Source organism: Heteronotia binoei, chromosome 11 (assembly GCF_032191835.1).
Source record: "Heteronotia binoei isolate CCM8104 ecotype False Entrance Well chromosome 11, APGP_CSIRO_Hbin_v1, whole genome shotgun sequence".
Classification (NCBI taxonomy): Eukaryota; Metazoa; Chordata; class Lepidosauria; order Squamata; family Gekkonidae; genus Heteronotia; species Heteronotia binoei.
This window is the reverse complement of record NC_083233.1, coordinates 27,413,401-27,429,003: the sequence shown is the minus strand read 5'-3', so window position 1 is coordinate 27,429,003 and position 15,603 is coordinate 27,413,401. Positions and strand designations below refer to the sequence as shown.

Below are 15,603 nucleotides of genomic sequence, written 5' to 3'. Positions count from 1 at the left end.
GGTAGGTTCTGAGACCATCTGCTCTATAGCACTGTCATTGAGAGCATCAAGAAACTCAATCTCTTTCTCTTGACCAGAACACATATAGACCCAATCTCATTCTCTCGACCAGAACACATATTTACCCTTTGATTGTGTGGATCACAACAAACTGTGGCAAGTCCTTAAAGAGATGGGAGTACCAGACCACCTCACATGTCTCCTGAGAAACCTGTATAAGGGTCAAGAAGCAACTGTTAGAACAGGATATGGAACAACTGATTGGTTTAGAATAGGAAAAGGAGTTCAACAAGGATGTATATTGTCACCCTGCTATTTAATTTATATGCAGAGTACATCATGCGTAATGCTGGCCTGGATGAAGCACAAGCCAGAATTAAGATTGCCGGGAAAAACATCAACAACCTCAGATATGCAGATGATACTAATGGCAGAACGTGAGGAGGACCTAAAGAACCTCTTGTTGAGGGTAAAAGAGGAGAGCACAAAAGTAGGCTTGAAACTCAACATCAAAAAAACTAAGATCATGGCATCTGGCCCCATCACACCTTGGCAAAGAGAAGGGGAAGACATGGAAGTAGTGACAGACTTCACATTTCTTGGATCCAAGATCACTGCAGATGGTGACTGTAGTCATGAAATTAAAAGACGTTTGCTCCTTGGGAGGACAGCTGTGGCAAACCTGAGCAATGTAATAAAAAGTAGAGACATCACCCTGCCAACAAAAGTCCGTATAGTCAAAGCGATGGTATTCCCAGTAGTAATGTATGGCTGTGAGAGCTGGACTATAAGGAAGGCCGAGTGCAGAAAATAGATACTTTTGAGATGTGGTGCTGGAGAAAACTTTTGAGAGTCCCTTGGACTTCAAGAAGATCCAATCAGTCAGTCTTAAGGTAAATCAACCCAGACTGTTCCCTGGAAGGTCAGAAGCTGAAGCTGAAGCTCAAATACTTTGGCCACCAAATGAGAAGGGAGCACTCCCTGGAGAAATCCTGATGCTAGCAAAGACAGAAGGCAAAAGTAGAAGGGGACGGCAAAACATGAGATGGCTGGACAGTGTTACTGATGTAACAAACACGAATTTGAGCAGACTTCAGAGGATGGTGGAAGACAGAAGGGCCTGGCGTGACTTTGTCCATGGGATCACAAAGAGTCAGACTCGACTGTGCGACTGAACAACAAAGCAATGGGATGAATACTCAAAGGCAGGCTGATTGTCAGAAAGATCCAAGTACACAGACAGAAGAGTGTTTATGGATGATTTAGATATAAAAAACTGCTCTGTAGCCGTATTAAACATGGGAAAGGAAATGCTAGTTCTAGTCTTTTGCAATTTAATCCCCCACCAGAAATCATTCTGGGAAGTGGTGGTTAGGACTGGGGCCTGATTATTTTAAATATGACTGAGAATACTTTTCCCCTGCCTCCCCCCCCCCCCCCCCGAGAAAATTAGAACTACCACTGGCCATTGATTTCACAGTCCCTTAAAATCAATGTTCAGTGCTGGCTTACATTAATGAAATGACTAACTAGTTATCAATTCTTCTAGAGCTAAGGTTAGTTTGAGCTTGGTTATGTACTCGGCTTCAGACAAAAATGTTCTTTAAGAGGAAGATTATTAGAATTAGTTCCATCCAGGAGTCGTTTTGTAGGAAAAAAAAAGGTGGCGAAGCTCATCCAGGGATTGTTATGCAGCTGCAGCTACTATTCAGTGGACAAGGTGGGAAGGAGGAGGTGGAACCATCAGAAAGATTCAGGAGCTATGCTCCTGAGAGCTCCTGCTTAATCCGAGGCCTGGTGCCATCCACCATACCACATTATCTGTTGTTTGCCCAAATCAATTCTCATGTACATCGTGAAATCATGAATTGGTGGGCTTTGCCACTGGAGAAGTTGGAGATTCCTCTTCACTTGCTACGGTACAAATTAGAGGTTCTGTTTTCAGATCATTGAGTTTAGGGTTTGGGTTTTTTTATTTGAGGAAATAATCAGTTTCAAGTTCTGACACTAGCCTTTTTCATGCAGTACATTTGATCAAACATACGTGGAACACAAAGTACACGATCTTCCAGGTGTGTGTATACTAAAGCTGAAAAATTGCATTCCCTCCTTCAAAGAAAATGATGTGTACACAGATGATCGTGTGTTATACCCATGCATGTGTTCATACTATTGCCAGAATAGGACTAGTGTCTTACCTTGAAGCTGATAGTAGCCAGGGCTTTTTTGGAGCAAGAACATACAGGAACACAGTTCTGGCTGGCTTGGCGTCAGAGAGTGTGGCCTAATATGCAAATAAGTTCTGTTGGGCCTTTTTCCTACAAAAAAGCCCTGTGTGAAACAATGGTGACATCAGGGGGTATGGCTTAAAGTGTGAATGAGTTCCTGCTGGGATTTTTCTACCAAAAAAGCCCTTATTGGCCTTAACCCTCTAAGCACCCTATATCTATTTCTGTTTATAAACAAGATGGTTATAAACAAGATGGTGGGTCTTATATATACTAAGTGATTTAGACATCCCCCCCCCTTAAATATGCATAAAATTTTGCAAGACAGTAGCTGATAGTAGACAAATAATTTCCACCTGCTATCAGTCTCAAGACCTAGATCAAGGGTGTCAAACTCATTTGTTATGCAGGCTGGATCTGACATAAATGAGACCTTGTTGGGCCAAGCTATGTGTTCACCTGTCGGGCTAGGTCATGTTGGACACACGTGCACCTATTTAAGATTAGGTTGCAAATATATACACTTTATAAAGGACACAGACAAACACAAGTAATTTAACAAAAATGCTTAAAACATTAGCACTCAGTCTTAAAGGTGCTTTCTTTGTATTTCTTCCATGGGATCCAGGGAACTGGGCAAAGGTAGCTCTGGCTTTTTCCTTCCTTCCCCAGGGGACCAGGAGGGGGAGGAACCTCAGCCAATAGAAGAGAGAGAGGCCTGGATCAGTACCTCTGCTGTGCTATTGAGAGAGCCTGGAAAAACAAGATCTGCCTTCCCCTCTTCCTCCCCAAGGGAGGAGCCTCAGCCAATGGAGAAAATAGAGGTTTTGCTCTGTAGCTCCTATTCATTTAAGCAAACCCTGCAAAGCAAGCTGTTATGCAGAAGGAAGCAAGAGAGAGAGGGAGAAGGAAGCAGACGACAGCCACTTGTTCAGGGGCCTGACCTAGATGAAAGGTATTATTAGTTTTGCTGTAGTAACTAGTTAGAAAAGCTGCCTTTTCTTTTTTATTTCCTTCTTATAGTTTACTGACATATGCTTATGTCAGAAGAAGTCTGTGATGATGAGCTCTCCTTTAGTGAGGTGAAGAGAGCTGACAGTGACATTTGCATACTTCACCGAGATGTTTCACATTTTTATGTTTCATCAGTTTAGAATACATAATTTAATATCTGATCATATGCATTTTAGTAGATTCATCAATTGATCAAACCTACAAAAATGCATTATTAATAAAACGTTAGCTCTTAAGAAAGTGTACTTCCTTTATTTTTAATTGATATGTTCACATGCCACAGGAAAGGGAATGCTTCTTTTAAGATGGCAGGATTGAATCCAAAGCACCATCAAAGGAGTGAAAGGGGACTTCTCAGCTCCCTCTGCATGTTGCAACCTGCTAAGTCCCCTGAAATTCTGTCCTGGGGGTCACACTCAGAAATATATGAACATATATGAAGCTGCCTTATACTGAATCAGACCCTTGGTCCATCAAAGTCAGTATTGTCTACTCAGACTGGCAGCAACTCTCCAGGGTCTCAAGTTGAGGTTTTTCTTACCTCTTTGCCTGGACCCTTTTTAGTTGGAGATGCTGGGGGTTGAACCTGGGACCTTCTGCTTACCAAGCAGATGCTCTACCACTGAGCCACCGCCCCTCCCCTAATAATTCAGTGGGAGGAAATAATTCGAGTGGGAGTCTGCAGTGGGAGAGAAATGTGGAAAATCTTCCTTTATTCATCCACCAATTAGAAGCGCTGTTGGGCTAGCATAACTCCTATTCTGTCCAACAACCTGTGGAATTTAAGAGCATGTATTAAAATAAGTAACATTTTAAAAGTGCTGCATAATCAATTGGGGGCACTTCTACAATTAATCATAAGGGGGGAAGCGGAAAGAATGTGAATGGATTCTGTGCCCTTCCTGGCAGTAATGAACGTAACCCTCAGACTTTAGATTTTTTTGCTTTCTTTTTCTTTTGAATCGGAAGCCGATTAGCAGCCAGCATAAAAGACATGATGCAGACCTAGGTTTGATGAAATAGAATGCTTTTCTGGAAGGTGGTTGCATGGTTGCAAAGTATTCTTTTTAAAGCATTTTGACATAAACAAACTCCAATCTTTGTAAAGAATAACTTTGAAACGTTTGAACAAAGCTTGGCAAACATGAAAGTAGCAATGGGGGGAAAAAAGGAAAATTGCCTTATTTTTAAGAAACTATAAAAACTGAGAAAGGGTTTCTATGTGAATTTTGTGTGTACAATCATACAAAAATTATATTAAACTGTTGCAGTTTTTGTTTTCTCTGCCTCCATTTGTGTTACACACTTTTCAGGAAACGTGCTCCTACTTTTTAAAAAATATTTTTTTTAAATCAAACCTCATATGTATTAGTATTGCAGTTTGGTGTCTGGTGAAAAAACAACACTTCCCCTAAATATGCCAGTATGTAGCTGTAGTGAGTTCATCTTACAATTATCTCACTAAACCACAATCTTCTTTCGGATTAACATTTCCTAAAGTTGAATGTGCCTGATGTAGCATCTGGTGGAAATCCTGCTTTAAGAATAACAGCGTTATAATGATGTTCCATGATATTTGGGAAGGGATATGTCTCTCCATAGCATTAAAAATTCATTGGGTTTTTATTTTCCCTATTACAAGCTATAATTTCTAGGCCATCTTGAAAATTGATAGAATTTAGATGCACCATCATATATAATTAAGAAGAAGCTATTTATATGTGATAGTACGTCTTCAGGACAATTCAATGACAATGGTTCATTAGTAGCATAAACATTAGAAAGTATGCCAGAAGGTTTCTCCAAGCCATCTGTTCTCGCTGCCTTGTAGGTAAGTGTAAAAAGTTGTAAAAAGTTGCCAGCCTGTCTTTCCACAGTTGTGTGGTGAGTTCTGGCATACTTGTTCCCCAGCAAATGTGGCTTCTTATCCATATCAATGGTGACTATTTGGCTAGTTTCAGCATATGCCTGATATATGCATGATGTTGGCTGTGCAGAAAGCTTTTATCTGTGTAAGCCTTCCATGCATTTATTTATTTAGAGAAATTATGACTGGACTTTTCAAATCCAGGCATTCTCATATCCACATACAAAAAAAAGAACGAAACAGGAGATTTTAACTGAGTCGGAAACTTGTATTAGCAAGCAGCAAGTATTTTTAAGCTATGAAACAAATTGTTCTTTAAAACATTCATAAAATGGCAAGTGGTGGTCTGTAACCTGATCATCCTCATAAAGTCCCACAAACGTTAGGTGAGATAGCACTGTGACCAAATTACCTCCCAGAATATCTCAAATTTTCCTAAGCATAAGGCCATTGGGACTTATTTCTGAGTAGGACTGCTTAAGTTTGTTTCTTCAGATCTCAATCCACCTGTGTACAAATTCAAGGCACCTAAAACTTACCTGGAAGAATATGCCAAACTAAATATGTCCATTGTAATTTCTGAACAACCTTTATGAGCAGACCTAAGTATATTGTATTACAGTAACACAAACAGGAGGTTACTAGAGTATAGAGGGCAGGATTTTCTGTTATAGGAAGGGATGTAGCTAGGCTGAAGAGCATTCCTAACTATGAATCTGGTACTTAAGTATGTCTAAGGCAATAATGAGATTTTTAACAAGATATGCCAGTGATTGAATCTGGGGCATTTTGTATTCACAAGCACCAAACAATGGCTCTTTCTGCATGCTCTCTCACCTGCCACTCAATATTTACTGTGGTTCAACATTAAATTAAACCAGAAACACTCAAAAGCTGTCTTTTTTTAATCTACAGGCCTGATCATACAGTTTTAATTAGGGGCAGCTGGAGCTATGATATTTCACATCCTCACTGCTTGATATAGGGCTTTTCCTCATGGGTATTTCCTCTCGGTTGTAGCCTGCTGCTGCTATGGTTTATCCTCTGGTTTTTGCATGAATATTTGTGCATTTTGTTTTGTTTCAACTTGTTTTCCTCCAGTTTTTTAGAGCCCACTTTTACCCTGATGCTTTTCTAGAAGCCAGTTTTAAGTTGGCTTTTCCCATGTGTGTAATGTGTCTGTCAGTTTTCTTTGTCCTACCTACTTTTGTCCCCATTGTTGGATGATTGTCATAGTCAAACCACACCCTCTCCTCCCCCCACCGCCTTGAATACAATTTTTTCCCCCCTTCCAAAAGTACTGCAAGTACCCTCCTTTCATATATGTTCTGCAAGTACTGCATATTGCAGACTAGATGAAATTCCCTCACCCATCTTCACTAAAACTTGGCAGCTCTCCAGTTTAGCATGGCACTATTTTGACATTGAGTTCTAATATTAGGAGTGTTTACTGTGAAGTTAGTATTTAATTTCCTTGTTATTTTGTCTGCTTGGTATGGAGTTTTCTGTGTTTCTCAGTCAATGAGCCAAATGTGCAAATAAATACCTTCCAAGTAATGTCAGCTGCTATCAAAGTAATATCTCACCTGCTAATGGAAATCTTCTGGATTGCAGTCATTCTGTTCTTAATTTATTAGCACATTCATGGTACTTAGTTAGTTTGATCTACAGTTGCCTTGCTGCCTGTTAGACTTCTTCCCCACTAAAATGTTTTTGAAATACGTGGCAACTAGGAATGGGTACAAACCAGAAAAAATGCAGTTTGTGTCAGTTCAGGCTTTGCCCCAAACCAAACCACAAACTGAATCAAACTGGGAGGTTCACTAATGAACTGAACCAGTTCATGGTTTGTAGCCTCATAAACCATCTCGGACGGGACTGCAGTCCCTTTAAACAGGTTTTGCAGGAAGCCTGAAAAACAGCTGAGCTCAGCTGTTTTTAAAGTTTTTGCGGGGAACAGAAAGCAGGGATTTAAAGAGACTTGTAGTCCCTTTAAACCCTTGCTTTCTGCTCTACCCATGAACCGCCACAAACTGTAGTCCCTTTAAACTCTTGCTTTCTGCTCTATCCACGAACAGCTACTCAGTTGTTTTTAAGGCTTTTGCGGGGAACAGAAAGCAGGGATTTAAAGAGACTTTTAGTCCCTTTAAACCCTTGCTTTCTGCTCTACCCATGAACCGCCACAAACTGCTTAAAAAATTTGTGGAAGTTTGTGATGGTAGACCCATCACACACTTTGGTTCACAAACCATTAAAAGGTAAAAATTTGTGACAAATTTTGCTTCATGGTTCAGTTTGTAACCATCCCTAGTAGCAACACAAATATAGGATTAAGAAAAAGTGTTATAGAAAGTTAAGACATGGTAGCAGTTTTGATACAGTTGATTCTAACAGCATGTGAGCTGATATGGTGCATTTGCAGGCAAGAGACCTGCAACACATTCATTGAAGTTAATCGTTTGCATTCTGACTTCACTGTTAATCTGCACAGTTTGTGGTACTGCTTGTCTATTAATATTCAGCAGCTTTCAGATGTTCAATAAGTATGCATGCATCTCTGCTGCTGCATGAGAAAGCAAACACTTCCCCAATTGTAGCATTTGTATTTAAATATATCTTGTATTCAATAACCAGGCTTCAACCACATTACCAAACTAATCTGTCCCCCCTTACACTATTTTGAAGCCTAGATTAATTCCAAAAGATTATTCAAATACAGAGTGTCTCTTGAATATCTGGTGCCTTTACAGAAGTTGAGCATTTGAGTCTTTCATTGAAGAATTTAAATACATCAACCTTACAATTGAACAATTGCAATACTGAAGGTACTCTCTTTTCTTTTTTTAATAATTTATTTTTTTTGTCCATGTGGTTGCCACATTCCCCCACCTGTACTTTAGGATCTCTGTGCCCCCCCCCCCGCCTTGCATTGTCACATTTATATGCAAGCATGTTTATATAAATTTAAATGAAATAATTCAGGATGGCTTTATGCACAGATCACATTTTGGCTCGCTGTTCCTTAAAGCAACTTATGCTGCAATTGTAAGTGCACTGATTTGAAACCAAAGCCAACTGAATTAATCAGGACTTCAGAGTAAAGACCTATAGTGTGGGGTTGTCTGAGATATAATGGCAAGAAACTGTAGTTATCACAGTATACAAAGAACTGTAATCATAAATCCTTGACAACCACCAAGCTTAGAATGGAGTCAGTACGATTAGAATTCATTGACTACGTAGTTAATATGTACACATTCTGGATCTGTGCCGTATTACCATATTACAGTCTGTGCTAATTAGAAACACTTTGAGCACCCACTGTACCAAGTGCAAACAATTAAGGACCAGTAAAATGCTCAGTCATGTGAATTAATACTTTGTTGAAAAGAACTATGAATAAAAAGTGTGGGGTGGTAATGTTGATTTGAAATTCATTGGTCTCTTCATCATCATGTAGCCTGTAGACATTCTATTTTATTCTTTTGTTTTGTTATGATAGCAACCTGCTATGTTAAAGGGGGGGGCGGAATCTCTGTTCTTTTCCTCAGCTACTTCATTTTAATATTTGTTTTTCTTATAAATAGCAAATGGTTTGTTGTGCTCTGCAACTGTTTGGGGTTCTTCTTTGATAGGAAAGCTGCTGTGCAAAAATGTGTCAACCTTTCTCCAACACAGGCAGTGGTTAATAGCCATTTGGTTGTGCAGCATTGTTTACTGTCAAATCCAGAGTGGAGATGAAGGAAATTAAGAAAACATCACTGTTCATTGACTATAAAGGGACATGTTTTCAGATCTGCTTGTAGGAGAATTTCTATATAGAAGTATTTCCTTCTCTTTCCAGTTGAAGAAACTATGGGGCCCAGCTGCTCTTTTCATTGAGTTTTCTCCTTCCTTCATTGTTGCCTCCAGCTACAAAAGCCAACTGCTGGAAATGTGCAGGGCTTCTGTGGATTTAAATTGATAGTTTACACAAAGCAAGGAGACAGCCTTTGGAGATATATATTAAAGAGTGATGCTTTCCTTGTTTAATAATAGCACCATGTTGTCCTACAACTGTTCCAAAATGTGTTTAATTCATATTGGGATCAGGGCATGCCGAGAAACCTTCAATACCAGCAGCTTTCATAGAACATCATGAAATACCTAAATGGAAAATGAAAGTTCAGAATTCTTTCACATGTCCTCTTTTAATTAGTTATGTTGGCTGTTCTCTGGAAGCTGTTCGTTTGTACTTCCCCCTCCATTTTAGTGTCGGTGCCAATTTATTCCATCAGGTTAGTCTTTTCTTCTTTGTGTTGTCTGCTGACAATGGTTGGCTGCCCGCTAGGAAGGATATACTCTCTTACCTCCCCTGTATTCCATTTATGGCTTCATTGTACACAGGCTTTGTAGAGTATCGATTGTTTGGCTTCTCTTTTACCACTTAATACAGGAACCGGGGTGACTTGCACGGGTTTCCTAAAGTAGTTATAGTAATTTTACACCCTTTACAATCACCGACGGCAAGTTGAAAGTTCGCCAGTGAACAGTCTTCAGCTTTTTTGTCATGAGCCATGGACTTAGAGGCCACAGGTTCATTATGATTTCTCTGTTTTCCTGGGTTTCTGGTCCTCTGACCTTTCTAGGCTGTCAAGGCAACTTCTTTTGAATTCCAATTCCTTCTGAAGGGGATGTTGTAACCAGTCTGACTTATAGACATTTGTAGAACCTTCTTCCCCAAGGATTCAGTATATATTTCCTGGAGTTGTTCGGCAAAGTAGTTGTTGTGGCTACCCACACACAAAAAAGTAGTGTAACAAAATAGGAGTCGATTGCACCTTTAAGACCAACTTAGTTTTATTCAGAACGTGAGCTTTCGTGTACATGCATACTTCTTCAGACAAGGATTGAGGTACAGTAAGCAGAGCCACATATAGCTGGTGGGATTTGGAATGCCAAGTGGTACAAAGTAAAAAACCAATAGCAGAATAGTAAAATTAACAAATTCAGAAAACCTTTGATCTTGGTTGAATCAGCATGGGAAACCATAAAACAGTAACACGTCAGAATGTGAGAATGCCTGTTAATCATTCTATTGCTAATAAACATGGGTCAAAAAGAAGGCATTTCTTTCCCAGAAGTTCCCACACAAAAGCTTGCATTCTGAATAAAACTAAGTTAGTCTTAAAGGTGAAATTGATTCCTATTTTGTTCTACTACTTCAGACCAACACAGCTGCCTATTTGGATCTATCAAGGTAGTGTAAGTTGGCTAACTGGAACCAGGGTTCAGCCTACATGATATAGACAAACTTGGGACCAGATCAAAGCAGGTGTTAAGGATTTTGTTACTTCCTTGCCTAATTTCTCTTTTTTCAGTTAACACAGGGAGATGTTTTTCTGTAACCAAATTCTTTTGAAAACTGTGAGTTATTAGCAACCGTTTGACCTTTGTTGTTGTTTCCCCCCTCCTTTTTGTTAAATGCAAAGGGGTTATTAAATAAACAGCTAAAATACAGTCCTTTAATTTACTTTTTAATATACCTTTTATTGATCTAGGCAGAACCCCCGAAGTGCAAGGAGGCAGTGCCCAGGGTTTTTAGAAGGGAAGAGTGGGTAACCTGAGCCCCTCCCCAAGTTATAGTAAAATCTTCCAAGCCAGGTTGTTGACAGGAAGTAGCCAATCTGCTCAGAGGCAGATTTTCCAGGAAAGATCTGGAGATCTGATCAGCAGCTTGTTTCATGTGTCACTGAAGGCATTCAAATAAGGTCCTCCCCCAGCAAGCATATTTGCCACAACCATGTTCTCACCATGCTTGTTCAGTGGGCAGCCTGGCTGCTGTACTCTGAGCCAGATGAAGTTTCATAACTGCCCTAAAGGGCAGCTCTGCATACAACATATTCTAGTAAGCTACCTTGGGTATTAGGAGAGCATGGCCGTGCTACCTCTGGCCAGAAGGAGCCACAGCTGGTTCATCAGTCTAAGCTGATAAAAGGTGCCTCATGTCATGGAAACCATATTGACCTGATAAATGTCAGATCTCACTGCTTAGCTGTTCTGTGAACTTGATCCTCTCACAATACAAAACAGAAGATCAAGCCTAATTGTTAATTCAAGCCTAATGTTAATTCTTTGTTTCCCGTGTTCTGTGTATGTGGCAGTGAGTATTCACTCACTGCAGGTTTCTTTGATTACAGTTGTTTCCCTGTTTTGTTCACCTCTGCCTCTTCTCTTCTTCTTCTTCTCCTTCTCGGCTTGGCTTCGCGAACGAAGATTTAAGAAGGGTGCAATAACAGTCACTTCTTATGTAGTTCCATGAGTGCTCTAGGAGTGGTGAAATCACAGGCAGGTAGGATGAGGTAAAAGGAGCAAGCTGGGAGGGGTAATACTAATAGCCTTGTTTGGCCCACTATGACATTGTGTCTCCTTGAAATTTCCTCTGTGACTTTCTTCATCAGATGTGAGTATATCATATTGTTTGTTAAGTAGCTTTTTGATTCTCCAGCTTTAAAATATCACTCTTGGGGGATCGGCAGTGTAAGTCTATGTTGAGTTATTCTAGTCTAGGTCCATTGCTTATAGATTTCTGGTTGCATCTGCAACCCTATTTCTATTGCATTTTTATTGAACGTCCCATCTTGTTGACTGTGGCGACTCATTCTTTGTAATCCATTTTGCAGTGAAAAAGGCAGACTATAAATAAATAAAAATGCATTGGTCTTACACTGGGACAACACTCTGCAGGGTTGGATAATACAAATGGCTATGAGTGGAAACACATGGCCGGGATATTTTCTGATCATATCCTAGGGATTATTAAGGCTGAATAGCCAGCAGTTCTTCCTGTGTTTGTCTTTTAATTGCTCTCTTATGGGAGAGAAAACCTAACCTATTCCCCCCCCCCCCTTTTTGTTCAGTTTTCTTTTGGTGGGGCAGGGAAGAAATTCAGCAGTAAAAGGTAAGTATATTTGCTGGCTCACCTGCAATTACATTAAACATTATGCAATGCTAATTTTATGAGAAATTTCTCTAGCATTCAAACTGCATCAATGTGTATTCCCTGGGTAATCTGTACAAGAAATAAACCCATAAGTTAGTCCTATGTTGTTACAGATGTCAAACGATGCTTCTTCCTTTTACAAATTAAACATTCAGTCCAACCTCATTAAAATAAATAGATGGTAGATTTAGAGTAGTGGAGCAGTACAGTGGTAATATTATGGATGTGTGTGTTTGTGAACAATCTGTTTGAAGTATAATTATTCTAAACCAATCTGGGAATCAGTGTTATGTGAATATTAATGCTGCCAACCATCTTCTCCTATTTGGAAAGGTGGCTTGGATAGCTTATTCTTGTACATTTAATTCAGCCTTCACAATTCTTTTCTTTTTTTCATCTTCCCTTTTCAGAACCTTTTGCTAACTTTCTCACCTGCTTGTTGGTTCTTTAACGAGATAAGCAGACAACAGTTTTAAGCAGGACTGATGGGGAAAAAGTGAGCAAACAAGATACCCCCTGCAGTTCCTCCACAGAGAAAACACTAATGCAGGAGAAACATGGTGTTTGGAAGTGAAAGTTCCTTGACAGGTGACAGATAATGGAAACCTTGTTTATTTGTGTCCTAGCAGTTAAGAGACAGCAATGCATCGTTATGCACTGTAAATGAATTTCTGTATCTGTAAAACTAGAGAGACAGAAGATGCACACACAACATAGGCTTGTATGAGTCATTTAAACTGACCCAGTGAATTTTTAATATTGTACTAATGAGATACTACCATGCCACATCACAGTGCATTAGGACCTCCCCTGATTCAAACAAATTTTGCCAAATCATGTGCCTAGATATGATATTTGAGGAACAAAAACACCCTTAGTTTGTTTGTTCTTTTTTTAAAAAAGCAAAATACCTTACACCGTTATTTCACTTTTCCGCACAAGCACTTTCAGAGTTGCCACCATAATCATTAGTACAGTAGATAATAAAATTGAAAAGTAAAATAAAAGCCAATGTAATATGTAAAATCTATTATTTTTGTTCATAGCATATGAAGCTTAATTTTTAAAAAGTTTTAGAATAACAAAAGCTAAATTTCTTGGCAGAATATGGGGAGCATGGGTGTGTGTATATATGAAATTGTATGTACACTGGACATGCAGAAAGATGCATCATATTCTGACTCATAAGTCTTCGGCTTTTTTTCCCCAGAGAATGTTGGCAACAATTTGGAGGTGTTCAGAAGTGTGTCCTGCTGATGTTGAAAAGAGTGTGGTGTGCAATGAACAGCAAACTAAATTACTTTAGCCTCCAGCACCTCCAACACTGCTATGTGCTGTAATATCTGTTAAGGAACTTAAGTTATGTGTGTGTGTGTGGTGTTTTTTTTTTTTGTCACATCCTTTTTATTAAATGAAGCTTTTATTAAATTTGGAACAAAAGAATGAGAAAGGAATGACTTAATTACTCCCTTAATAAAATGTTAACCTTTATTTGCATTCACATTGTTCTAAAAGTTTAATTTCTGTATAGAATTGCTTCCTTCCACTTCAAGTGACAATTATGCAATTTGTAACTAAACTGTTATGAAGGTTAAGTAGATCCTGGGTTGATTTCCAGTCTTTTCCACTTATTAATAAAAAGGTACAGTGCACTTACTGTAATAGAACAGAGGCACTTGTGGGCAATGTTAGGTGTTCCATGCTTAATTTAGTTCATTACAATGAAGGCATAGCAATTATTGAACTAACACTGTACTGGAATGTGTTGAAACAGCAGTTGTTGTTGGATTCTACCCCCTTGCTGTTTTTGCTAGTGCTGCTTGAAAGTGCACAGCTTCCATTCTGCTTTGGTGTATAGGATTTGGCCCTTTAATAACATTTCATTACAAATAGCATTGCTGTATATTGATTTTCTATATATTCTTACTTGCATTGTGAAACCAAAATGTATTGAAGCAACTCAGAGTCATGCATGGAAGGACCATTATGGTGTTACTAAGATACTTATCTGCAGTTGTATACTGCCCCACCTCCTATCTGATTTCATTAACTGAATAGAAAAATGTAAAGCTGTAAGTGGCCCTAGGTTGTAATACTGAATGCCATTTTAATCAGTTGGATCTAGTTGTGAGTTGTCAAATTGTGCTCTGAAATTGCTATGCTAATACAATGATTGTGACAAGATTCTGCAGTCCAGTTAAGACCTTTGCCTATTACAAACAAGTCAGGCTGGTTTCTATATGAGTGTGCAATGTACATTGGATTTATGGCTGAAGAGACTTTTTTCAATTTTAGGAATTCAGTAAATGAAGAGATAAAGTGAGAAGAGCTTCCAAGAGTTAAATCACACTTCATCAGAGAAATGGGAAGTTATTTAAATATAAGTAGGAAGACCACCAGAATAAATCTGCAGCTTCCAGAAGGTAACGCTGCTAAACAATGCACAAATGCACAATTTCATCAATATGCAGATAGACTGCAAATTCATATAATGATCTTTAAAATAATCAGTGATTCCCTACTTGGTCTCTCTAACTATACAGCTGCAACTGAAATTGTTTGGTACATTTAACAAAATTCACACTTAAAATTATTTTGAAATAGGCATTAACAAAAGTTACTAAGTATTGTTTTCAGGCTTTAGAAAACTGACTATGAAACACTTAAGTTGATTAGTCTATTAATAAGAATCACCAAAGAAATTTCTATCAGCAAGAAGACCAGAGATACTTAAACAGCACTGGACTGTGATCTACATCTGAAAGGCCTGTTTAGGCATGCCCAGTAGAGCTTTCTGGGTTCGTTTAAGCCAGGCATTGAACACGTTATCACCCTTCATAATAACTACAGAAATTTTTGGTGGCTCACTAAAGACACAACAGATTTATTGTGTTATAGAATTCCATATACAGTAGATCAGTCTTTAATGTGCCACAAATTTCTTATTTTTGCTGTAACACAACTACACATATAAAAAAACTAGGGTTGCCAAGTCCAATTAAAGAAAAACCTGGGGACTTTGGGGGCGGAGCCAGGAGACTTTGGGGGTGGAGCCAGGAACAAGGGTGTGACAAGCATAATTGAACTCCAAAGGAGTTCTGGGCATCACATTTAAAGGGACAGCACACCTTTTTAAATGCCTTTCTTCCATAGGAAATAATTAAGGATAGGAGCACCATCTTTTGGGGCTTATAGAATTGGACCCTCTGGTCCAATCGTTTTGAAATTTGGGGGGTATTTTGGGGAGAGGCACTAGATGCTATACTAAAAATTTGGTGCTTCTACCTCAAAAAATAGCCCCCCCAGAGCCCCCAATACCCACGGATCAATTCCCTATTATTCCCTATGGGAATTGTTCTCCATAGGGAATAATAGAGTGCCCAGTAGACATTTCCCTCCCCCCACGCTTTCTAAAGGGGGGAGGGCCTCCAAACCAGGGAATCCCCTGCCCCCTCCCTCCCTCTCACACACAGACACTTACTAGATCTTCTTCCTGCAGAACTCTACTTGCT

At 39.2% G+C, this 15,603-nt stretch overlaps 1 protein-coding gene across 1 annotated transcript in view; it reads left to right on the top strand.

The window, feature by feature from the left end:
* Window positions 1–15,603, top strand: part of DIAPH2 (diaphanous related formin 2) — a 446,439-nt gene that overhangs the window by 272,720 nt on the left and 158,116 nt on the right. The gene's annotated exons all lie outside the window — the stretch shown is intronic.